At 42.0% G+C, this 25712-nt stretch overlaps 1 long non-coding RNA gene across 1 annotated transcript in view; it reads left to right on the forward strand.

The window, feature by feature from the left end:
- Positions 1–25054, forward strand: part of LOC132375124 (uncharacterized) — a 152621-nt gene extending 127567 nt beyond the window's left edge. Inside the window, exon 3 of the long non-coding RNA XR_009505908.1 lies at positions 24943–25054. This is a non-coding gene — a long non-coding RNA (uncharacterized LOC132375124). The remainder of the gene's footprint in view (positions 1–24942) is intronic.
- The last annotated feature ends 658 nt before the right edge of the window (positions 25055–25712 follow it).

Below are 25712 nucleotides of genomic sequence, written 5' to 3' on the forward strand. Positions count from 1 at the left end.
TATTTGGAGGGGAAAATGTATGTGCAAGCCTCCTCCCCCTTGAACAGAGATGCACTCTTCTCTGGAAGGAAGCCTCTCTGCATGCCATGTTGCATGGGGCTGGTTTATCTCCAGGGCTTTCTCATCAGAGCTTTGGGGGTGGAGGCAAGGCCATCATCTGAAACACCACCAAGGGAGTACTGCAGTGATCACAGCACAGCAGGCAATTAGTCTGATTTTGAAATGCGAGTCTGTACAAATTCTCTCGAAACATGTTACCCTGAATACATCATTTCAGCCCTGAGTTGAAAGGATAGACAAATCCAGATTGTTTTGATTTTCTTAAGTGAGAAAGATCATTCTTTGGGTGTTGTTGAAACTGTTTTGGTGACATGATGGTGGGTTTCAAATAAAAGGATTTCTAGGACCACTCCAGAGTTAGGGGAGCAGTGGGGAACACCGAATCTTTTTCTTTTTACCAAGGGAGCAAATAAATGCCAGTGGCCTCCATCTGTGACCACTATGCCTTCTGGCTGTGACCTCTGAGGATGTGGAAAATCCTTGAATCTTCATGATTGTTAACATGAGAGGTGTTCAAAGCTTGTCTTCCTGGTCACCAGAGGTTCCCATTCACCTGGTGTCCTAGAGGGGTCTGTCCCTTGCTTTTCTCTCCCTGGATCTGTGAGGAACTCTGCTAAGCATGTGACACATGTTTGCTCTGTAGCTTCTCTCCTGAGCTTTAGCACAGGGCCTGGTACATAGTCAGTGCTGATAAATATGTGCTAACTGGGTGAGGTTAGGACTATTCCTTCTTTGCTGTGCAGAGGAGTGGTCAGACCCTCAAGGTTATGTCACTTCTAGGGAACCTGTTTAGTTCTAGAGCCCTAGCTCCCATATCCTCCCCTCTGCTGCCTCTAGCACATTCTCTCATTTGGCTCTCATGTGTCCTGGAAGTAGTTTTCAGGATAAGACTTAGAATGCAGAGATTTTGAAGTGATTCAGAACACACTGAATTTCATAACAGCTATTGCCCCATTACTATCAGCAGCTTGGGGTCGTGAGCAGTTCAATGCTCTGAGTTGAAATTCAGCCTGAGAAGTGAGGTTTCTGAGAGTCATAGTGTATACTTAGAATACCTGTTTGCCCAGGAGAGTTAAGATCTTTACTCTATGAGATGTACCAAGAGATGAACTAGGTATGAACTGGCCTCCTTGCCACAATTTGTCCCCAAACTGCCTCCAGAATTATTTCTGAAATGTGGGTCTTTGCCTGTTGTCCACAGTGTAAACTCCAAACTCTAAAGCATGGCCTAAAAGTGTTCCGGAATGAATCACGTGGTCGACATTTCTACATCCATCCCATTTCTCCCCCTTCGTGTAGCAGCCACATGGTTTACAAAGACTGGCTGTCCAGTTTCAAAAGTGGCCCTGATTAATCTAAGCCGAAAGGAGGACCCCATACCTGCTATCACAGTGATTGGTTGAGATGTCCCAGACCTAAGTCAATTGGCCCCCGTCCTTCTCTAGCCATAGAGATTGGTTCTAGTGTGGGTTGGTCATCATAAAGCCCAGGACTCTTGTTGGATGGTCTCAGAAGCAGGCTTTCTTTCTTCCTTAGATGTTACTTGGGAAGCATGTAACCTTGGTAGTTGGCATCTGCTCTGTGACCATGAGGGGCATCTAGTGTTAGGATGAATAAAATAACTACAGAAGAGAGAGGAGTAGAAATGTAAAGGAACAAAAAACTCCTTGCTGATATGATTGAGTCACATTCCCTGCATGTATCAATAACTTAGCCTTAAAACATTACTGTTCATTCTCTGTGAATTTTCACATACGGCCCCCTCTGCCCTCACTATCCTACTTCCCTTTCTGTGTTGTAAAATTCTACTTATCCTACAAAATCCACCTCAGCATCACCTCCTCTGAAATTCTCCTGCCCTCTTCCAGTCTATCCCAGAAGGACTTAATGGCTCCCTTCTTAGTGTTCCTCAAGCATCACTTATGTAGCTATATTAGAGCAATTTAAACACATTTACCAATAATAACTTAGCAGCTCATATGGATTTTTCTGCCAGGCAGTGTGCTTGGTAGGTATTATCTTGTTTAACCTTTACAGTCATCTTATGATATTATATTAATATCCTCATTTTAAATATAAAGAAACAGTTTAGAGAGGTAAAGGAACTTATCAAAGTGTCCACAGCTCATAAGAGCGGGGAGCAGGGAATCTAATTCCAGAAATTGTGCTCTTAACCTCTCCACAGTATTCTCTTCCCTGATAATCAGTTCTTTGAAGCCGAACACTATCTTTCATTCAGGGATGCCTGAATGTTCTAGGCACTCAGGAAATACAGGATAAGCAGGATAAGTGGTTGGATGGATAGCTGGATGGATGGATGGATGGATACATTTAATCCCTTCACATCACAGATGAGGAAACCAGGTCTCAGATGGTGTAAGTGGCGTTTATGGTAGGCTTAAGCACAGATGATCATTGGACTTTTTCTACAACATCTTGTCATCTTTGGAAGAAAATTATTATTTCCTCTAAAAGAAACTCCCCAAACCAAGAGGATAAAAATAAAATCCAAAGATGCTTGGACTTATCTCTCGTCCTGGAACCAGTATATGTTCCACTTAGTTGAGTCCTGAATGAAGCAGACTTTCTTGGCCCTTTCTCCAGAATCCAGGTTGTATCTTCTTTTGTTAACTCTCTTTAAATTGTTATTGACACCTAAACTAATTTAGGGTAAAAAGAGAGTAGACCCAAATCTCATTCAAGTTCTGGCTATTTATAACTATGTAAACATCAGGTTTTGAAAGAGGAAGGGGAGCTTGAGCACAAAAATTAAAAGGAAAAAAAAAAACATTGAAAATAAGAAATAGAATCACACGTCATCCTAATTAGCCAGCAGTGGAGTAAAAATTCGACACTTCTGTCATGTTGCACCATGGAAGAGAAAACCGTGGCATTAGTTTAATTACATAAATTTATGAGATGAAAGGAACAACTTTTATAATCATTCAGACAAAATTCCTATTCAGATTGCTGTGCAATATCTCTAGTTTTTATTTAAGTGTTTATTAAAGCGATTCGTTTTTCAAAAACCCTCAAACCTACCTGTATTTTAATGCCTTGAGGGACACTTTTAATTTCCCTTCTCTAATTTCTTTAAATGCATGTCCTCATCAAATGCCCATGTTCCACAAGCCTGTCAACCCGTGTACATTTAATATCTGCTCTCAACGCTTACTGGTGCCATTAAATCACTCAGAGAGAGAGTAGCAGAAAAGTCCTCTGGAAGGAAGTGATTCTCTAGGGGTTGCCCCACGTCCTGAGTAATGATAATTCTTCTTCATCCTCATCGTAGCTTATTGACCACCTACTCGGTTCCAGCATTGCATTTACAAGGCAGTTTCCATCAGTCGTCTCTAAGCTTCCTGGACTGGATATGAGGGTCACCGTGTCTGCCCTGCTCACAGCTCTTTCTAAGGGAAATTGCCCCAGTCCCAGCCCTGCTGTGCAGGGGACCATATTTGAGGTCACAGGACTTGACTTCACCCTTACCCCCATCGTGGTTGATTCCAAGCCAAGGCTGAGAGCCTGACCTAAGGACAACTAATCCATGGAGACTGGGATTTGTGTGTCCTAATTAAAAATATTAATTTAGCCAATAACATTCTCTTGGGAATTGAATCTAAGCACAGAAGGGCTTTACCTATTTCAGTGGGAACTGAAGCAGAAGGGATAGACTATTGAACCAAGATTCTTAGTTCTTAGCTTGGGGTTCGTGAACTCATTTAGATGATATGTGAAACTTTGGATTTATGTGTGTAAACGGTATGAACTGCTTCACACATTTAAGGTGCTAGATCATATCTCTTATTTACTGATTAATTGCTCTGTTACTCATATATCTCCTTGGCTGAAGTTTCACTATCATCCTCTGAAGGTTCCCTCACCTCCTGAGTAATCCAAGAGCCCCAAGGTGGCCCAGTGCTAAAGGGCTCTGTCCAGTTCTCACGCGCAAGTCAGCAGAACTCTGGAAACTGGTCAGCCCACGGCTTCTGATGCTCCTCACGGCCGTGCAGTCTTGGTGGAACCCAGTACCCGCAGTAAACAGCAGACACCGTTGCTGTCCTGCTGCAATGACGCCTGCGTAGCTCCTGGAGGGGCACCTGAGCAGAATCTTAGAGCTAGGCTCTCACCCTCAGGGCTCTGCCACCACCAGAGGGCCAGGTCAGTGGGCTGTCCTCGTACCTATGAGGGGACCCATACGCCTGGGTAAGGTCCTCAGAACACAAAGTATCCTGTTCCACCCCCTCTGTCCCGACCACGGGGGTACGTATCCTATACCTACCTGTTCAGGTGAAGCTAAAAGTAATAACAAGGGCTTCTCTCCCACCCCTTCTTTTTCTAAGAAAGCTAGATCTTCATGAATCCAAGATGTGTTTCTGACATCTCTTTCACTGACACAGGGAGGAAAAAGGTAAAAAAAAAACCAACAACAAATTTTAATATTTAGTTGAACATTTTACTACCTGTGCATTTATCTGAGAAGAGGGTCCCTAGGTCCGATCAGATTTGCAATGGTGTTCTTGCTTCAGAAATAGATGAGAGAGAGACAGAGAGACAGAGAGACAGAAGGACCACCACTGTGGAGAGAGGGCTCTGAGCACCACTGGGGGCCCCGTGGAGCCAGCATCTGGGGGACAGCCTGACAGGCTCCTTTGTCAGTGAGAGGTGCCAGCCTGTGGCGCGGGACAGAGTGAAGAATGCCTGGAACGTAACCGTCCCGCTAATGGTGATGCTCGGGGGCGAGAGTGCCTCAGAACATGGGTGAGTCCCGCACACACTGCTGAGTGAGTAAAAGCTGTAATCCTCCAGTCACATGAAGTTCAAACCGGCAAACTTAACCTGCAGTAGCATAGGCCAAAAGAGTGGTTATCTTGGAGGGAAATCAATAGGGCCGGGACATAGGGCGGGCTCTATGTCAGCGGTCAGCCAATTTTTTCTTAAAGGGTCACCTAGTAAAGGTTTTAGGCTTTGAAGCCACAGGGCCTCTGTGGCAACTACTCAAACAGCCATAGACAAGACGCAAACAGTAGTGTGGGCATGTTCTGATAAAATTCTTTTCACAAAACTGTGGCAGATGGGGTTTGGCTCACGGGCCTGAGTTTGCTGACCCCCGATCTATATCTTGATGTGGGTGGTAGTTACATGGGTGTGTGTAGAAATTCACTGAGCCACACACTATATATTTTAGATACTTTATTGTATGTCAATTATAGCTCAGCATTTAAAAAAAAAAAGAAAGAAGAAGAAATCCATTAAAAGGTTAAGCCAAAAGAAAACAAGAGTTCCATGGGCTCTGGGTAGGTAGGTCCTGGCATAAACAGGAATCTGGGATCCAGAACCAGTCAGAGCTTCTGCTCTCGGGTGTTGGGAGGCTCTGTGCATATCTTCATATCAGCTGCATGGCCCTCTCTTGATTTGAGCCAGCGCCAGTGCACGTTGGTTCTTTGCTGCAGAGAAGCCTTCCCAGGACACCCCATCACACCTGTTGGCCAGGTATAACCACTGCGCTGGAGCTGATGAGACAGCTTCCTCTGGTTGAGTAACTGGTTCCAGATCACACAGCTCACAGACGTGTCTGGCCTCACACCTCAGTCCTTAAAACTTTAAAACTGTGTACGTCTTTAAAACTCTCTGGAAACAAGTCCCTCTTCCCCTGGGTGGTTATAATAGAGCTGCGTGTCCTAGGACTCAATTCAGCCTCACTTCAGAGTTGCTGTCTGCACTTTCCATTCTCATATTCCAGTTCATCAGCAATTGTTTGTTCTTCGTGCTCAACTTGACAGGAGATGGAGAAAAGCACACAGCCAAGGTCAGAGAGCGGCAGACTCTCTCCTCCATTAAATGTGTCTTCATCTTTAAACAGCACCCGATCAAAAAATCGTCTGAACCTTTTCTCTCAGTAGCCAGCCAGCCAGCCAGGTGAGTGTCCTCTGTGAACTCTGTCTTCCCCTGTCCTTAAGCCTGGGCTTCCTTCACCCAATCTCACTGGTCCCGGAGTGAGGACACAAGAAAGAAAAGGGATTCCACCATTAGCTATAACCCTGAGGGTTTTCCAAAAGCTGTCTACTAGGCAAAGTGAAAGAGGGAGAGAAATTTTTCTGGGCACTTTAGGTCTCAAGAACTTCACCTACTTGAATCAGAAGCAGGAGGTTTGTTGTTTTGGTTTTGTGTTAAATTGTCTCTATAATTTCAAGGGCTCAACCTGTGTCAAGAAATGTATTTTGTACGTTTTTATTTTGCACCTAAGCCGTGAGAAAGGCCTGCAAATGGCAGGAAGGATGCTTGAGAGCAGCACACACCTGGGTCTCTGTCGTACTCAGCCAGGAGAGAGTGAGCCCTGCAGATTGTCAACTTCCCGGGTAGGACATTCTCAGATCCCTGCCTCACCTCACTCCATGTTAGTTTCCTATTACCACTAGCTTAGTGGTTTAAAACAACACAAATTTATTTTCTTACAGTTTTAGAGTGCAACACGGGTCTCACTGGGCTGTGCTAACATCCAGATGTTGGCAGAGCTACCTTCCTTTCTAGAGAATCTGTTTCCTTACACTTTCCGGCTTCTAGAGGCTGCCTGCGTTCCTTGGCTTCTGGCTTCTTCCTCCGTCTTCAAAGTCAGCAATGTTGCATCGCTCTGTACTTTTCTTCCATAGTCACATCTTCCTCTGACTGACTTTCCTGCCTCCCTCTGCCCCTTTTAACGACCCTGTGATTACCCTGGGCTCATATGGATAATGCAGGATAATAACCAATTCACAACTTTAATTACATCTGCAACCTAATTCCCTTTGCCAGTAGCCTAACACAGTCACAGGATCCACGAATTAGGACGAAGGTATCTTTGGAGGCCATCATTCTGCCTGCCATTCCCCCCCATACCCCCTCCCTGTGAGTTTGCATGGCATACTCATTTTCCCTGAACGTATGCACCTGGCTACATGGTTGTGCGTTTCCTTCCTATTTCTGAATCAAGATTGACTAAAACATCTGCTTATTATCATTCACAGAACAAAACACTGCCGGTGTTTAAGGGGTTCAGCATTACCACATTGCTTGTATTAGAGCAAGCCAACTACTACCTTTGCCTGTGGTCCATCTCACAGTATCTTCTTGTGTCTCACCTAGAACCCTGGTTTTACCTACCACAAATTGTCCCGAAACACATTTAAGAATTTGTTCAAATCCTGTATCTGAATGTATGGTTCACTAGAGGGGAATGTGGAAAGCACATATGAAAGATTAAAATTGCTTACCAAGAGCAATTAATATAGCCCATTCTGTGCAAATAACAAGTTAGATCACTTGCTGTTATCTCTAATGACTGTTGGAGAATTTGCCGACTACCTACAGGTGTACAGAGCTACACACATTTCTCTCTCTAGTCCAGGAGGCATTCTATCATGGTTTAGATTTGAGACGAGTGATTTACACAAAAAATCATAAGGAAATGGATAGGTCAACATGTGCGAGCAGCCATAGCATATTGAGCAAGTTAGTGAAGTGATTAAGAGTGAGCATTTAAACTCAAACTGCCTGGGTTCAACTTTTAGCTCTTTCCCTTACTAGCTGTGTGCCTTAAGCAAGTTTATTTACTTACCTCTCTGTGCTTCACTTTTCTCCTCTGTAAAATGAAGACAGTAATAATACCTATCTCACAGGGTTGTTGTAAAAACGAAATCAGTTAATACATCTAAAATGCTTAGACCCATGTTTGACCCACAGTAATTGCTCAGTGCATGTTAATTCTTACTAGGCTCTGAATCATTAATGTTCTTGCTATGTGACAGACACTGGAAGGCTCACTTGGTTCAGTCTCCTATCCTCCATGAGCTTATCATCTCCAGGAGGAAACAGATAAATAGGGAGGGAGGAAAGAGTCAAGGGAGGAAAGAGGGGCATAAAAGTAGGAATGAGAAACAGGGAAGGTTTCTTAGAAGCAGCAGCATTTAAGGTGAGACTTTAAGAAGACTAAGAACTTAACCCAAGTAGCTGGAGCTGGTGGTGGGGTTGCGAGTGTTGCAGGAATTGGGCACAAGATCTAGAGGCCAAGCTGAATGCTGCAGGTGAGTTCCTGCCACGAGGACCAGTACTGCTACTGTTATGGCCACATGGCCCAAAGGGAGCCCCTGCAGTGGCAGCTGCCTCTTCCATTTCTTCCTTCTCATGGTTCCTCACCTTCTCTTTGCCTTTTTTCTCTGTCTTCTCCTTTCGTAAAGCCTTGGCCCCAACAGCACTCTCAGGTGGGACAGGTTGATGGGCCCTGGTTTAGATACAGTGCCTTCGAGGTGGGGGTGTGCCCGGGCCATATGTGTCATCCTCCTGGTCTGGGGTCTCTATGATTCCAGGTTTTAGTGAGGAGAGCACCAAACTCATCTCTCTTTGTCATGTGGTTTCCTGGAGAACAGATCTGAACCATCAGTCACACAGAGGCTGTGCTGGTCCCTCTCCCATGCTTACCATATTCCTGAGACCACTTGTCTCAGATTTTTAATAAGAATGAAATTCCATGAGTCCTGGAAACTGCGGCCTCAGCTTACAAGTAGAGGACATGTAAGAGAATTTCAGGAGAATTGTATTGATAGATGGCACTAGCATTTCTCTGGTCTTGCTGATGAAGACCACAACTCCATTGCTTTCCCATTTCTGCTCGAGTTTTAATCTGGCTCTAGCCATTTACTGGGTTGGGGCTGTCTGGAGGTCTGGAAGCAGATGAGCTGGAATCTCGTTTCCACCACTTGTATAGGTTGAACAAATCATAGCCAGTTACGTAAACCCTCAGAGCCTCCCTCTTCTCATCTGGAAAATGAGGATGAAATACTGCTCTCAGAGCATTGTGAAGAGGATCAAATGGGATGAATTTAAAGCCTGAGTCCAGTGCCCAGACAGTGGTGGTGGAGTCCTGTCCTTCAGGATATCTGCCCTTCCTTCTGCCCTTCTTTCTCTCCCTCCCTCCCTTCACCACTAGCAGAGCCCTCTCAGCTGAGCTGGGACTCACGTTTCCTGCTTTCTGTTAGGCTGCAGCTGTCTGATCTCTACCTGGGACAATCTTGCTAAGAGAGTGTTTGTAAAATTGGAAAACGACCGAGCAGTGAGCATAGCACTACAGCACAGGACTTTGAGCCCAAAAATCTCTGTGAGTTTGGTCAAGCAGTTATACTCCTCAATCTTCTCTTCTCTAAATTGGGAGAGGACCCAACTCACAGGATTTTTGTGAAGATTAAAGTGATGTTGTGTGAAAGCTCCATGTGCACTGTATTGTTATTGCCATCATCACTGATAAACACTGGCTGGTTTCCAGACGTTGTTGAGGAAATAGTACTTCACAACTGCTTCACCCCTGGAGGCAGCTATGAATGTGAAGCAACTCTGTCAGAAATCCACATCCTCTGATGCTCTAGACCCGAACGGTCTACTATAGTAGTGCCTCCCCACCCCCACCCAGCCACTTGTAATGTGGCCACTTAAATGTAAAACTACATTTAATTTAAAATATACTTCCTTGAGGGCAGACAGCAGAAGCAAGAAGAACTACAGTTCTGCAGCCTGTGGAAGGAAAACCACATTCACAGAAAGATAGACAAGATGAAAAGCCAGAGGACTTTGTACCACGTGAAGGAACAAGATAAAACCCCAGGAAAATAGCTAAATGAAGTGGAGATAGGCAACCTTCCAGAAAAAGAATTCAGAATAAAGATACTGAAGGTGATCCAGGACATTGGAAAAAGAATGGAGGCAAAGATCAAGAAGATGCAAGAAATGTTTAACAAAGACCTAGAAGAATTAAAGAACAAACACCTAGAAGAATTAAAGAACAAACAAACAGAGATGAACAATACAATAACTGAAATGAAAACCACACTAGAAGGAATCAATAGCAGAATAACTGAGGCAGAACGGATAAGTGACCTGGAAGACAGAATGGTGGAATTCACTGCTGCAGAACAGAACAAAGAAAAAAGAATGAAAAGAAATGAAGACAGCCTAAGAGACCTCTGGGACAACGTTAAAAGCAACAATATTCGCATTATGGGGGTCCCAGAAGGAGAAGAGAGAGAAAGGACCCGAGAAAATATTTGAAGAGATTATAGTCGAAAACTTCCCTAACATGGGAAAGGAAATAGCCACCCAAGTCCAGGAAGCGCAGAGAGTCCCATTCAGGATAAACCCAAGGAGAAACACGCCGAGACACATAGTAATCAAAGTGGCAAAAATTAAAGACAAAGAAAAATTACAGAAAGCAGCGAGGGAAAAACAACAAATAACATACAAGGCAACTCCCATAAGGATAACAGCTGATTTCTCAGCAGAAACTCTACAAGCCAGAAAGGAGTGGCATGATACACTTAAAGTGATGAAAGGGAAGACCTACAACCAAGTTTACTCAAGCCGGCAAGGATCTCATTCACATTCGATGGAGAAATCAAAAGCTTTACAGACAAGCAAAAGCTAAGAGAATTCAGCACCACCAAACCAGCTCTACAACAAACGCTAAAGGAACTTCTCTAAGTGGGAAACACAAGAGAAGAAAAGGACCTACAAAAACAAGCCCAAAACAATTAATAAAATGGTAATAGGAACATACATATCAATAATTACCTTAAACGTGAATGGATTAAATGCTCCAACCAAAAGACACAGGCTCGCTGAATGGATATAAAAACAAGACCCATATATATGCTGTCTACAAGAGACCCACTTCAGACCTAGGGACACATACAGACTGAAAGTGAGGGGATGGAAAAAGATATTCCATGCAAATGGAAATCAAAAGAAAGCTGGAGTAGCAATACTCATTTCAGATAAAATAGACTTTAAAATAAAGAATGTTACAAGAGACAAGGAAGGACACTACATAATGATCAAGGGATCAATCCAAGAAGGAGATATAGCAATTATAAATATATATGCACCCAACATAGGAGCACCTCAATATCTAAAGCAACTACTAACAGCTATAAAAGAGGAAATCCACGGTAACACGATAATAGTGGGGAAGTTTAACACCTCACTTACACCAATGGACAGATCATCCAGAAAGAAAATTAATAAGGAAACACAAGCTTTAAATGACACAAGAGGCCAGATAGAATGAATTGATATTTATAGGACATTCCATCCAAAAACAGCAGATTACACTTTCTTCTCAAGTGCACGTGGAACATTCTCCAGGATAGATCACATCTTGGGTCACAAATCAAGCCTCAGTAAATTTAAGACAATTGAAATCATATCAAGCATCTTTTCTGACCAAAATGCTCTGAGATTAGAAATCAATTACAGGGAAAAAAATGTAAAAAACACAAACACATGGAGGCTAAACAATAAGTTACTAAATAACCAAGAGATCACTGAAGAAATCAAAGAGGAAATCAAAGAATACCTACAGACAAATGACAATGAAAACACGATGATCCAAAACCTATGGGATGCAGCAAAAGCAGTTCTAAGAGGGAAGTTTATAGCAATACAAGCCTACCTCAAGAAACAAGAAAAATCTCAAATAAACAATCTAACCTTACACCTAAAGGAACTAGAGAAAGAAGAACAAACAAAACCCAAAGTTAGCAGAAGGAAAGAAATCATAAAGATCAGAGTAGAAATACATGAAATAGAAACAAAGAAAACAATAGCAAAGATCAATAAAACTAAAAGCTGGTTCTTGAGAAGATAAACAAAATTGATAAACCATTAGCCAGACTCATCAAGAAAAAAAGGGCAAGGACTCAAATCAATAAAATTAGAAATGAAAAAGGAGAAGTTACAATGGACCCCGCAGAAATACAAAGCATCATAAGAGACTACTGCAAGCAACTCCATGCTAATAAAATGGACAACCTGGAAGAAATGGACAAATTCTTAGAAAGGTATAACCTTCCAAGACTGAACCAGGAAGAAATAAAAAATATGAACAGACCAATCACAAGTAATGAAATTGAAACTGTGATTAAAAATCTTCCAACAAACAAAAGACCAGGACCAGATGGCTTCACAGGTAAATTTTCTATCAAACATTTAGAGATGACCTAACACCCATCCTTCTCAAACTCTTCCAAAAATTTGCAGAGGAAGGAAAACTCCCAAACTCATTCTACAAGCCCACCATCACCCTGATACCAAAACCAAACAAAGATACTACAAAAAAAGAAAATTACAGACCAATACCACTGATGAATATAGATGCAAAAATCCTCAATAAAATACTAGAAAACAGAATCCAACAACACAATAAAAGGATCATACACCACGATCAAGTGGGATTTATCCCAGGGCTGCAAGGATTCTTCAGTATATGCAAATCAATCAATCTGATACACCATATTAACAAATTGAAGAATAAAAACCATATGATCATCTCAACAGATGCAGAAAAAGCTTTTGACAAAATTCAACACCCCTTTATGATAAAAACTCTCCAGAAAGTGGGCATAGAGGGAACCTACCTCAACATAATTAAGGTCATATACGACAAACTCACAGCAAACATAATTCTCAATGGTGAAAAACTGAAAGCGTTTCCTCTAAGATCAGGAACAAGACAAGGATGTCCACTCTCGTCACTATTAATTCAACATAGTTTTAGAAGTCCTAACCACGGCAATCATACAAGAAAAACAAATAAAAGGAATGCAAATTGGAAAAGAAGAAGTAAAACTGTCACTGTTTGCAGATGACATGATACTATACATAGAGAATCCTAAAGATGCCAGCAGAAAACTACGAGAGCTAATCAATGAAATTGGTAAAGTTGCAGTATACAAAATGAATGCACAGAAATTTCTTGCATTCCTATACACTAATGATGAAAAATCTGAAAGAGAAATTAAGGAAACACTCCCATTTACCATTGCCACAAAAAGAATAAACTACCTAAGAATAAACCTACCTAGGGAGACAAAAGACCTGTATGCAGAAAGCTATAAGACACTGCTGAAAGAAATTAAAGATGATACCAGCAGATGGAGAGTTATACCATGTTCTTGGACTGGAAGAATCAATATTGTGAATATGACTATACTACCCAAAGCAATCTACAGATTCAATGCAATCCCTATCAAATTACCAATGGCATTATTTACAGAACTAGAACAAAAAATCTTAAAATTTGTATGGAGACACAATAGACCCCGAATAGCCAAAGCAGTCTTAAGGGAAAAAAACGGAGCTGGAGGAATCAGACTCCCTGACTTCAGACTATACTATAAAGCTACAGTAATCAAGACAATATGGTACTTGCACAAAAACAGAAATATAGATCAATGGAACAGGATAGAAAGCCCAGAGATAAACCCACGCACCTATGGTCAACTAATCTATGACAAAGGAGGCAAGGATACACAATGGAGAAAAGACAGTCTCTTCAGTAAGTGGTGCTGGGAAAACTGGACAGCTACCTGTAAAAGAATGAAATTAGGACACTCCCTAACACCATACACAAAAGTAAACTCAAAATGGATTAGAGACCTAAATGTAAGGCTGGACAGTATGAAACTCTTAGAGGAAAACGTAGGAAGAACACTCTTTGACATAAATCATAGCAAGATCTTTTTTGATCCACCTCCTAGAGTAATTGAAATAAAAAAAAAATAAACAAATGGGACCTAATGAAACTTAAAAGCTTTTACAAAGCAAAGGAAACTACAAAGAAGACGAAAAGACAACCCTCAGAATGGGAGAAAATATTTGCAAACAAATCAATGGACAAAGGATCAATCCCCAAAATATATAAGCAGCTCATGCAGCTCAATATTAAAAAAACAAACAACCCAATCCAAAAATGGGCAGAAGACCTAAATAGACATTTCCCCAAAGAAGACATACAGATGACCAAGAGGCACAAGAAGACGTGCTCAACATCATTAATTGTTAGAGAAATGCAAATCAAAAGTACAATGAGGTATCACCTCACACCAGTTAGAATGGGCATCATTCAGAAAATCTCCAAATAACAAATGCTGGAGAGGGTGTGGAGAAAACGGAACCCTCTTGCACTGTTGGTAGGAATGTAAATTGATACAGCCACTATAGAGAAAAGTATGGAGGTTCCTTAAAAAACTAAATTACCATATGACCCAGCAATCCCACTACTGGGCATAGGCCCAGAGAAAACCGTAATTCAAAAAGACACATGCACCCCAATGTTCATTGCAGCACTATTTACAATAGCCAGGTCATGGAAGCAACCTAAATGCCCATTGACAGACGAATGGATAAAGAAGATGTGGTACATATATACAATGGAATATTACTCAGCCATAAAAAGGAACGAAATTGGGTCATTAGTAGAGACGTGGATGGATCTAGAGACTGTCATACAGAGTGAAATAAGTCAGAAAGAGAAAAACAAGTATCATATGTTAACGCATATATGTGGAACCTAGAAAAATGGTACAGATGAACCAGTTTGCAGGGCAGAAATAGAGACATAGATGTAGAGAGCAAACGTATGGACACCAAGCGGGGAAAGTGGTGGAGTGGGTGGTGGTGGTTGGATGTTTTGGGAGATTGGGATTGACATATATACACTAATATGTATAAAATAGATAACTAATAAGATCCTGCTGTATAAAAAATAAATAAAATTAAATTTAAAAAAAAGAAATAGCCCACTCAGATAAAAAGAACAGATGAACTTAAGAGGAAACATGACCAAACAAAATATTTTACCTAAGTCACTATATCTCATAAAAATTACAAAGTTGAGACATAGTGAGAGTAACATATCTTATTTTTTCCTCTTAAAAAACACCAGTTCAGGGGGGTCTTCCATGGTGACGCAGTGGATAAGACTCCATGCTCCCAATGCAGGGTGCCCGGGTTTGACCCCTGGTCAGGGAACTAGATCCCATATGTATGCCGCAACTAAGGAGCCCACATGCCACAACTAAGGCGCCGGTGAGCCACAACTAAGGAGCCTGTGAGCCACAACTGAGACTCAGCGCAACCAAATAAATAAATAAATAAATAAATAAATAAAACAAAACCAGTTCAACCCCACCCCCCCAAAAAAATATATATGTATATACTTCCTTAGTCACACTAGCCACTTTTCAGTGGCTCATAGCTACTCATGGCTGGTGGCTACTGTATTGTTCAGTGCAAACATAGAACATTTTCATCATCCAGAAAGTTCTGTTGACAGTGCCAGACTAAAATATGTCCCCTTCCCCATCTCTTTGAAGAGTTCCAGGAACCGCTAAAGTGAATTTTGAGGATGCCATAGAGCCCACAGGACGTATCTTTTAAGTTAATCATCCTAAATACACTCTTCAGACTTACTGTTGATAAAAGGACATAGAAATGATCATTGTTGCTATGAAAATAGTAGTTAGAATTACGGAGAGTCTTGACCTAGGGGAATGCACATTAATTATTACATACATGCCCTTTCTGGGATACTCCTCACGAATTTGGCATGGGGAGTTGGTGTCATAGAAAATTATTAGGTTTAAAGCAGAGATCCTCCAGAAACCAAGATGTAACTTTTTGGGGAAAACAGTCGAGTTAACCAACATCCCAGAAGCTGACACAAGGGAGAAGGTAATTGGCCAGCTCTTAGAGAAGTTATCAAAAGATAGCAGGAGATTTGCTATAGCCTGTCTGCATAACTCTAGGACCCCGAGAGGAACTGGGCAATTACCGTGTGTCACCACAGAGCCTCCCTGAGAAGGAAAGGGCAGGCATCAAGTCAGATGCAATAACCAGCATTACTTGCCCTGGTAGATTGGGTTTGAAATGTCTCCTTGGTGGGTGTGCTCTCTGCTGGAATTTCCTTCTGCAGGCAGGTGAGGATGAGGACTGGGACAAAACCACTGTGGTTCCGTGCAGTTTCCCACTAGAAAGGTCCCGGGGCAGAACAATGTGTCCAGTTTAAGTTTGTTGGTTTTTAAAAATGTCTATCGTTATTACCTTATTGTCCTTGCTTGTACTAGTAGTATAGATGGTAATGAAGAAAATGGAGGTAGGCAGTCTTCTTTGATGTAACACTGTTAACAAAGATTAAGTGAGGGACCTGTGATAAGCTCTGGCCCTGAGTATGGCATGTGCTAAACACTTATGGAAATGTTAGCTTCAATAATAAACAGTATACATATTTATTAGTAGTCAACATTAATATTTCTTAGTAATTTTATAAATATTACTAACATTTAATGCTATGAAATATCAGTTAAAACATTAGTAGTATTTTTTTATTCATTCCACAAATACTTATTGAGCGCCTACTTGGTGTCAAACTCTGTTCTAAGAGCCCAGGCAAATCTCAGGAAACTTATACTTGAGTGAGGGGAGACTGCCTAGTAAGATAATTACAGATGGTGATACAGGTTAAGAAGAGTGACTAAGGGGGTGGGGGGAGACATCACAGGCTACTGCCTCAGGGTGGCTGGGAAAGGACTTTCTGAGGAGGGGGCATGTGTCCTGACCCCTATAGGATGAGAAGGAGCCATGAGATGCTCCAAGGTGATAGCAATTAGAATGTGCTGGACAATAAGTAGCAGAAAACTTTGATCTGAATGGTTGAAGTAATAAGAATAATTACTGTTTTACATAACAAGAAGTCCCAGGTAGGACGGTTCTAGGGCGGGCTAACTCAGGGCTCAACCACAGCACAAGGACCCACGTTCTTCCATTCGCAAGAGTTGGCTTGGTCCTCAGACTAGCTCCCCTCATGGCTACCACTGTTCCCAGTACCACATCTGAAATAACATCCAGAGAAAGAAGATAGTATTTCCAGAAGTGTTCCCAGCAGATTTCCTCTTGCATCTTATTGGTCAGAACTGGGCCAAATGCTTACCCTTAAAATCATTCACCAGCAAAGGAACAGAATCACCATGATTAGCGAACTTTTTCTGTTAACGAGTTAGGAAATATTTTAGGCTTGTGGGTCAAGAGGCAAAACTGAGGATATTATGTAGGTACTTACATAACAAGCTAAAACAAATTTCCACAAAATTTTTATGGATTGATGAAATTCAAAATAGAATAATAATTAAATCCATTTAAAAAATATAGGTCTACTAATGAGAAGAATGGACTTCTTTTGGGAGGGATATCATTTTGATTATTTGAGGCTCAAAGATAGTGTTTCCTATCACCAAATAAATTGCAGATGTTCATCTGTGAATGCTGATAGGAGATTTTACATATTTCATCTTTGAAAATGTCTTTACATGGATAGGTGATACATGTGGCCTCAAAATGCTTTTAAGTCATAATTCTGTCACTGTGATTTATAGTGTGCCACTACTCAGTTTTGCCTTTGTTGTGTGAAAGCAGCTACACACAAAAAGTAAACACATGGACATAACTGTGTTTCAATAAAACTTTATTTATAGGCACTCAGATTTGCAGTTCATGTACTTTTCAAGTGTAATGAAGTATTCTTTTCAATTATTCAAAAGTATAAAAACAGTTCTTAGCCTGTGGGCTGTACAAACACAAGCAGTGTGACAGATTTGGCCCACGGGCTTAGTTTTCTGACTTCTGCTCTAGAGTAATGAGGATTTTCTTTGTGTCATGAGGGGAAGGGACTCTGCCTGCAGGGATCCAGGTGGAAACTGCACTTGGGTAGAGATGCAGCAGTGTTCGCTTCAAGGGAGAACTTTCCAGGCTGAGGGAGCAGTAAGTGCAGAGATCCAGCTGCAGGGATAAGCCCTGCGTATATGCTCCTCATCCAGGAGCAGAGAGGAGGAGGGGAAGGGAGTCCCAAGGTGAAGGTGGAGGGGGAGACAGCTTCCAGAATGGTGATGTGATGAGCCTCGTGGACCCTCTCTGCAGCAAAACAACCATAACTCGTGAAAATTTTTTTTAAAAAAACAAAAACTAACCCTTTAAACTACCTGAAAACTCCCTGATTGTCCTAGGGGCACACAGCAAATAAATACTTATTCAAGAAAATCTATTAAATCTTGGTAAGAACAGTGAGAGTCTGAGGCACTAGAGTCAGGACTCATTCCCTCCTTCCTCTTCCCCACAGCTGCATGTTGCAGAGGCTAAATTCCAGGTGATTATTGCCAAGGTGTTGGAGCTCCCTTACTCCCTCAGCACCCCCTCATTGGGAAGAGGTGTTACCCCAGCTGTGGAGAATACTGGGGACCCCTTACCTTCTCCTAGTTTGCTCATAGGGTGGAGGTTCCACACTAGGAAGGTAAGGGGGGAAGATCAGAGGATGCCATCCCAGCCCGGCACCCAGCATATAAAGCAGGGGTGTCACTCTGAAAGAAGCAGCCCACTACCCCTGACCTAGCTGTGGGGAAGGGACTCAAGGATTTTGTCTAAGAGGAGAGGCAGGCCTAAGAATAGAGCTCCAGGATGGCTTTAACCAAAAAGAGAGATGGTAACTAATGTAGGTGAGGATGGGGAGAAATCAGAACCCTCATATGCTGCTGATGAGACTGTAAAGTGGTGCAGCCACCCTGGAAAACAGTCCTTATCACTGTCCTGATGGTATCCTTGAGGAAAAAACTTTTCATTGTGATGAAATCCAAGTCATTTATATGTATGGATTTGGAAGTACCAGAGGAAAAGAGAGAGAAAAAAGGGCAGAAAAAATATATGAACAAACAATGGATGAAAATTTCCCCAAATTGATAAAAAGTTTAAACATTGAATTACCATGTGACCCAGCAATACCGCTCCTAGGTACATATCCAAGAAAAATGAAAACATATATCCACACATAACCTTATTCATAAATGTTCACAACAGCACTATTCATAATGCCAAAAAATATAGAAACAACCCAAATGTCATCAGCTGATGAATGAATAAACAAAGTATGGTATATCCCTACAATGGAATATTATTCAACCATGAAGAGGAATGAAGTATTCATATATACTACAATATTGAGGAACCTTAGAAACATCATGCTAAATGAAAGAAACCAGTCACACAAGACCATATATTGTCCATTTATATGAAATGTCCACCATAGGCAAATCTATAGAGACAAAGTAGATCAGTGGCTATCAGGGTCTGTGAGGTCAGGAGAAGTGAGGAGTGACTGCTGATAGGTACAGTGTTATTTTTTAGCATGATAGAAATGATCTAAAATTGCAGTGATGATTTCATACATTTGTAAACATACTAAAGACCACTGAATTGTATACTATCCAAAAAAGAGGGGATATATTTATACGTATAGCTGATTTACTTTGCTGTACAGTAGAAACCAACATGACATAGTAAAGCAACTATACTCCAATAGAAATTTTAAAAAATAAATGGATGAATTGGATGGAACATGAATTATATCTCAATAAGACTGTTACAATAAAAAAAGTAAGACTGGAGAAATGGAGGGAAGAGCCAGCCAGGTCCTGCAGGGTTTTGCAGGCTTCACGGAAAGTCTGGTTTTACTTCAGGTGAATGAGTACACATTGGAGGTTTCAGAGCAGGAAAGTGATGTGATCCGATTTATATTTTTAAAAAATTTCTTATTACTCCTTGCTCATATTAATAATATTATTACCAATGTTACTCTCTTCCTGACTGTCTGGTTTAGGTGAAGTGAGTTCATTGAATGCCTGCTCTGTAGCTTCCAGGACACCAGTGCCCATTAAGCACTCATCAGCTGAAAGTCCAGGGCCAAGCAAGGTTACAGAAGATTGTGAGCAAGTATCAGCCAGGGCCTCATCTGGCTTGCTGGATGGTGGGCACAGATTGGATGCACCATCTGCTCTACCTTAATGCAGTTTTAGGAGCAATGAAGAGAAAATCATCTAGCAGGGGCATCCATCTAGGACTCTTGCCAGCCTGACCTCTGCCCTTTGTCTCTTTGTCTGACCCTAGTCATGGAAGAGAAAACCTCATGCCCCACCTGAGCCATTCCCCAAGTCAAATTACTCCACAACTGAAGTGCGTTTTCTCTGGTAATCTCTCGTATGTCCTCAGAGAGAGAGAGAGAGAGGGAAAACAGAGTCTCAGACAGCTTTTATATGTGAGGTCTGGCAGCTACAAGCAAGGAAGGAAGCAAATATCTCATTGTGCAGTTAAGTTGTCTCATTACATCATTTGTTGGCAGCCTTGGATGACATTAGTTCTGGGAAGTGGCCATATGTTTTTGAAAAGATAAGGATTCTTCCTCTAGATGTATTGATGGCAATGAGATCATGACGTAAGAAGGTGGGGTTGTAATAGTAAAACGTAGCATTAAAAATTTAGACCAGAAGTTAGATACTGAGTCAGGGCCAGAATGATAACAGTGTGTAGCTACTTTCTATCAAGACAGCAGTGAGCTGTGGTTACCTGAGAGGTTGTGGCTCAAATACATTCAAATTTTTAAAATTTAGATACTATAATAATTAAATCTAACCCAACTGTTGAACCCATTGGCCTGCAATTTGTAAGCCATAAATGGGTTTACTGAATCACTTTTAATCTTGAGACAATTTTTCAGAATGCTAATCACTGCCCCCCAAAGTCTACTTCACCATTCAGAAGAAACCTAGGCAGTTGCCTTAGATAGGATTCCCTCTATAGATTTTGACTTATTTTATAATAAGTAAGGAACTCTCCTCATGATAGGGTCCCTAATGGTGACAGAAGAGGATAATGGTGATGATCCTGAGTGTTTTCCATGTACCAGGCACTGGGCTTAGAGCTTTATATCACTTAATTTCATGTGCTTATTTATTTTAATTCTTATGAAATAGAGACTACTAGAGCCTTGAATTAAACTGAGGAGGTAACCAACAGTCAGAGAAGGTAAGAAACTTGTCTAAAATCACACAGCTCCATAGCTTTCAAAATCTCCCAAAGAAATTCATTATTTATTAGAACACTTGGTCCTTTAAATATTAACTTCTTTCGTGGGTTTCAGAATATGTCCCAAACATTTACATGAATTTTAATTTAAATTTTTCAGGCATGCCCATGGATATAAATATTTATCGAAATATTCTTTTAAGGACAGTAAATTCACAAATATCGGTAAAAGACAATAAAATGTAGGGCAGAACAGAGATTCTATCACTAGAACTAAACCCGGACCTTCTAGATGCTTGTCTAAAACAGGAGTCAGCAAACTGCGGCACGTGGGCCCAATCCAGTCTGCCACCTGCTTTGCTAAGTAAGTAAAGTTTTATGGGAACACTCTTTCATTTTGTATGGTCTGTGTGGCCGCTTCCACACTACACCACAGAACTGAGAGGTTGTGACAAAGACTGTACATTACAAAACCAAAAATATTTACTATCTGGCCCTTCATAGAAAAAGTTTGTCAACCTTTGGTCTACAGAAACTAATAGCATAAACATAGTACATGTAATTCCCACAAACTCTATAGTCATGCCTGCTGTGTTTCTCCAGGTTGTGGCAATGAAGCAAACTACCAGGGCAAGTAAATGCCTTGATGCAATTTCCATCTCCCTTCCTGACATGGGTAAAGGCCTTCCTCTTTTCTTTCTACTGGGAAGCGTGAACCAGAATTAAAGAGGCCAAGCCCCTTGCCCAGGTCACAGGGCAGGTGGGGGACAACTTGAATAATGATGGTATCGGTGATAACAAACCTGCCCATCTTTATCCCGTGCTGACCCCTCTGTTCTGGGCTTTGCAGCAGTGTCTCCCTGAACTCTCTCTGTAAACGCCTTCTGCGGTAAATTACTATTATTACCCCTATCTGATCGATGAGCAAAGGGGGGCCTCAACTAGGAAATTGCCAAAGGTCACATAACTTTCTGCTGACTCCAGAGAGAGCACTTTCATGACGATACACTATCAAAGCATATTGAGTGAGAGCTCTGCCCAAAGGCCCTCCTCAGGGACTTGGTGGCACCGGAAACAACAGGTATGGCTGCCCTTGTGGCGGCCAAGCCCAAGGTTGCACTGCTCGCCACAGGACAGGTCAGAAAGTTGAGAGACAAGGTGTTGGGGAAGGAAAAGCAGCTTTATTCAGAAAGCCAGCAAACCAAGAAGATGGCGAACTATTGTTGTCAAGAACCATCTTAATTTGGGGTAGAATTCAAGCTGCTTTTATGCTAGGAAAGGGAGAAGTAGGAAGGAATTAAAGTCAGGAGGTGACAGACGACAGCGGACATCTGGGCGCCAGCAAGGGTCAGGGGAGGGTTGTGAAAACTCTTTGTTCTTGGTCAGCTGACTCTGGTTGATGTGGGTCTGGTCATGAAGTTCCTATAAATCTTGACAAGACAATCGTTATTTTTGTTCATACTTCCTTATCTCCCTGTGGGAGGCAAATTTCGGGTGAGGGGCTGTTTGCATAAATCTTAAGCTGGAAGCAGAATTCCTTTAATGATCAACATTTCTACACGCAGGGCTAAGCAGAGGCTTCTGACTCAGGTTAAAGCAGTAGAAGAGGTAGGTACAATATGGAGACAGAGATGCCAAATTTCTTCTTCCCTGTTGTGAGGAAACGCGTCTTTTGTGGCTACACAAGAAGGAGAAGTAGGGGTTCTGGAGAGCCTTTGGACAGGGGATCATCTGCCGGGGGCAGGGGTCTCTCCTACACCATTTGCACCTCCATTGCTCCCAGCCCTCTTGGGCCAGCAGAGCTTCTCCAAGCATCTGCTTCCAATTGACTGAGTGCCAGGTGAAGTCAGTCTCGAGCCACAGCACAGCAGAAGCAGATTTCGAATTGGAATGTGTGCCCACAGGTGATTCTTATGTAAACTAATGCTGGGGAACCATTGGGTAAATGCTGAAAAGAACATTTGGCGCAGAGGAAGCTGGGTAGACGCTGGGTAGTGGGGAAAGGTGATCTTCCTGGCCATCTCCATGGAGAGTTCTGCAACCAGACGGTCCGTTGGAGGATGGGAATGTGGTGAGTAGCCAAGTTTTCCTTTCAGAGTAGAGAAGGGAAGTATCGGGAAGGAGGTGGGGAAGGACAGGGAGAAAAGAGTCAGGTTTTATCTCTTCTTCCATTCTTATCAGTGGCCCATCCGGTATGAGCACTGCTCTTACGTGGTAGCTGAATAATGCACAGCCCTCACCCCCAAAGTTGTCCATTGTCTAATTTCTGGAACCTAGTAATATGTCACCTTACATGGGAAAAGGGATTTTGTAGATGTGATTAAGGTAATGGATCTTGAGATGGGAAGATTACCCTAGATTATCTGGGTGCACCCAGTGTAATCAGATAAGCCCTTAGAAGCAGAAAACCTTTCCTGGCTAAGTCTGAAGAGATGCCACAACGTAAGGAGTGCCAGAAGAGGCAGGAGAGATTTGAAGCTTTCGAGCCTCTGTTGCTGGCTTTAAGAAATAGAAAGGGGCACAAGCTGAGAAATGCAGGTGCCATCCAGCAACTGGGAGCAGCCCTCAGCTCCCAGGCAGGGAGGAAACCCGGACCTCAGTACTCAGACTGCAAGGAACTGAATTCTCCAAACCCCTGAATGAGCAAGGAAACGGGCTATCTTCTGGAGCCTTCAGAAAGTGATACAGGCAGCCCTGCCCACATCTTGGTTTTGGCTCAGTGAGGCTGCGTTACACTTCTGGCCCACAGAACTGTAAAATAATAAACTTGAATTATTTTAGCCACTCCGTTTGTGCCAGTTTGTTAGGGCAGCAATAGAAAGTAGAATTAAGCTGTGCTGGCTGTAGCTAGAATGTGATTCAGGTTGGAGGAATTATGGGAGAAAGAAAATGGAAGAGATGCTTAATTTTGAGTCCCTTGTGAGGAAAATATACATGTTTATTATCTAATCTAGTGACACACCATAAGTATTGAGACGTGTTTCCTGTTATAATCCTTTCCAATTTAATCCCTGCCTAACCCCTGAAATGGGAAATAGGAAGAAAACTGAGAGAGAGTGCTGGGAAGCAAGCTTTCTCTGACTTACCCTCAGAACGTTTAGGAAAGAGAAAGATCCCTCCCCGACTCTACAGCATCAGTGTCAGGACTCAGAACTTTCTGCTAATTTTTGGCATCAAACTGTTCAGCTACAGTCATGCCAGACTAGGAACAGGTAGTGAACGCTTAGCTGTTTGGAACAATTTAGGGATTTCTTTGTCACAAGGTAGAACACAAGCCGCTAACAGTCTGAGTGCACTGTCTGCTCCACCCTTCACCTAGCCCAGAAATTCCGCAGCCACGCCAGAGGGAGTGGTGGCCGAAGGTGACTTGGTTTATGCCCTTGGGATTCCTCTTTTCTCATCTCCAGTTCTCTTGAGCTATTCTTAAAATCACTGCTTTTGCTTCTCCTCTACCCTGTGTTTATCATGCAGTGTTCTTTTTCCAAGAAGGGAAATAAATGTGTTGTTTAATTTATGAGGATATAATAATATAATAGTATATTCCTTTGCCTGAAATGCATTCTTAAATATTACCTTGGTGTGTACTTTAATTGAATTGGATAGAGACGGCGCACCACCAATTGTTAAGGTTAATGACCCAACGATTTACAAGATGGGGCACATTTACTGGCAAACAGATTTTAGTAATTGTTCCACTCCACAGTGAGAATAACAGTTTGTGCATTGATTCGTCACGACTAGGTTTGTGTATTGATTGGTCATGTTTTTTAAAGCCAGGACTTAGGGCTCACCTAGAGGAGACAGAAGATCAGCGTCCTGAAAACCATGGAGAAGGCTGCCTAGGGTCCGTAAGAGTAGCAGGCCCCATAGTCCCTTCCTGCTAAGAGGACTTGTGCTCAGGGAAGGCCTCAGTTGCCCTCAGGTGGAGCGAATGACGTTTCCAAGGTGATACTGGCTTCGGGGTGCTACAGGTGCCAGAATTAAAGCACACACACACAACTAATACAGGTTTATTTTTGTTCTAATCTAAGGAAGATTAGAATAGAGCTATACCTGATACTCCAGGAGTTTCCATCGGAGTTTCCATTTCTAAGGGAAAGGGAAAAAATAAACGGTTTAGGGAAAATACCTGCTAGGGTGGTTTGACCTCTTACAAAAAAAATCTTTTAATTGTTTTAGGATCAGGATGGAGGTTCAGTTTTCAAGTCGACTAAATTTGCTTTCGATGCCCTTGCCTCAGTGTGGGTTGAGAGCTGCAGAATCATCTGGGAAACCTGGCCACTCTAAACATACCTCAGTAAGTCTGCACCTTTTTATTTTCTTATATCTCTCCAAGAGTGTTGACAGGAGTCCACAAGTTCTGTTTCAAGAGTATCTCCAATTACCTTGCATTAACTGTGACAAAAACTCAAATGGGGGAATCAAAGCAGGATTGGACCGAGGGTGCAGAGAGCTTGTGAGAGTAGAGGGGCCAGGCTCCTCAATGCCACAAGCTCCCCCGGGTCCTCTAAGCTCTGTGGCTGTGGAGTGCAGGTCCTGAGTCCCTTTGGTCTGTGCTACTCACAGAGAAAGTGACTGAGATGAATCGAACACAGGAATGGCATTCCTCATTTTATTTTTCCAAAGATGATATTTATGTCATAGATGAAATATATAATCTAGAGATTACCTAGGACAGGATGTGGGACAGAGGAGCCAAGTTGCAGAGAAAAGATCAACAGAACATGGTCCCACTTGAGAGATGTCATTATTAAAAAGCAAGTGAAAGGCAGTGCCTCTAGATGAACGCAATATCACACATATGCACAGAGTAATTGGTGGTGTTTTCCTTTTAAAAAGCCCTTTAAATTGTGAAGTAGCATACTTTAAAACCAGGATATACAATGTCTATTTACAGTTTAAATTAGAGGAAAATAAGCACCTGTGAACCCACCACGCAGTTTACGCAA

This window comes from Balaenoptera ricei, chromosome 11 (genome assembly GCF_028023285.1).
Source record: "Balaenoptera ricei isolate mBalRic1 chromosome 11, mBalRic1.hap2, whole genome shotgun sequence".
NCBI classification, from domain to species: domain Eukaryota; kingdom Metazoa; phylum Chordata; class Mammalia; order Artiodactyla; family Balaenopteridae; genus Balaenoptera; species Balaenoptera ricei.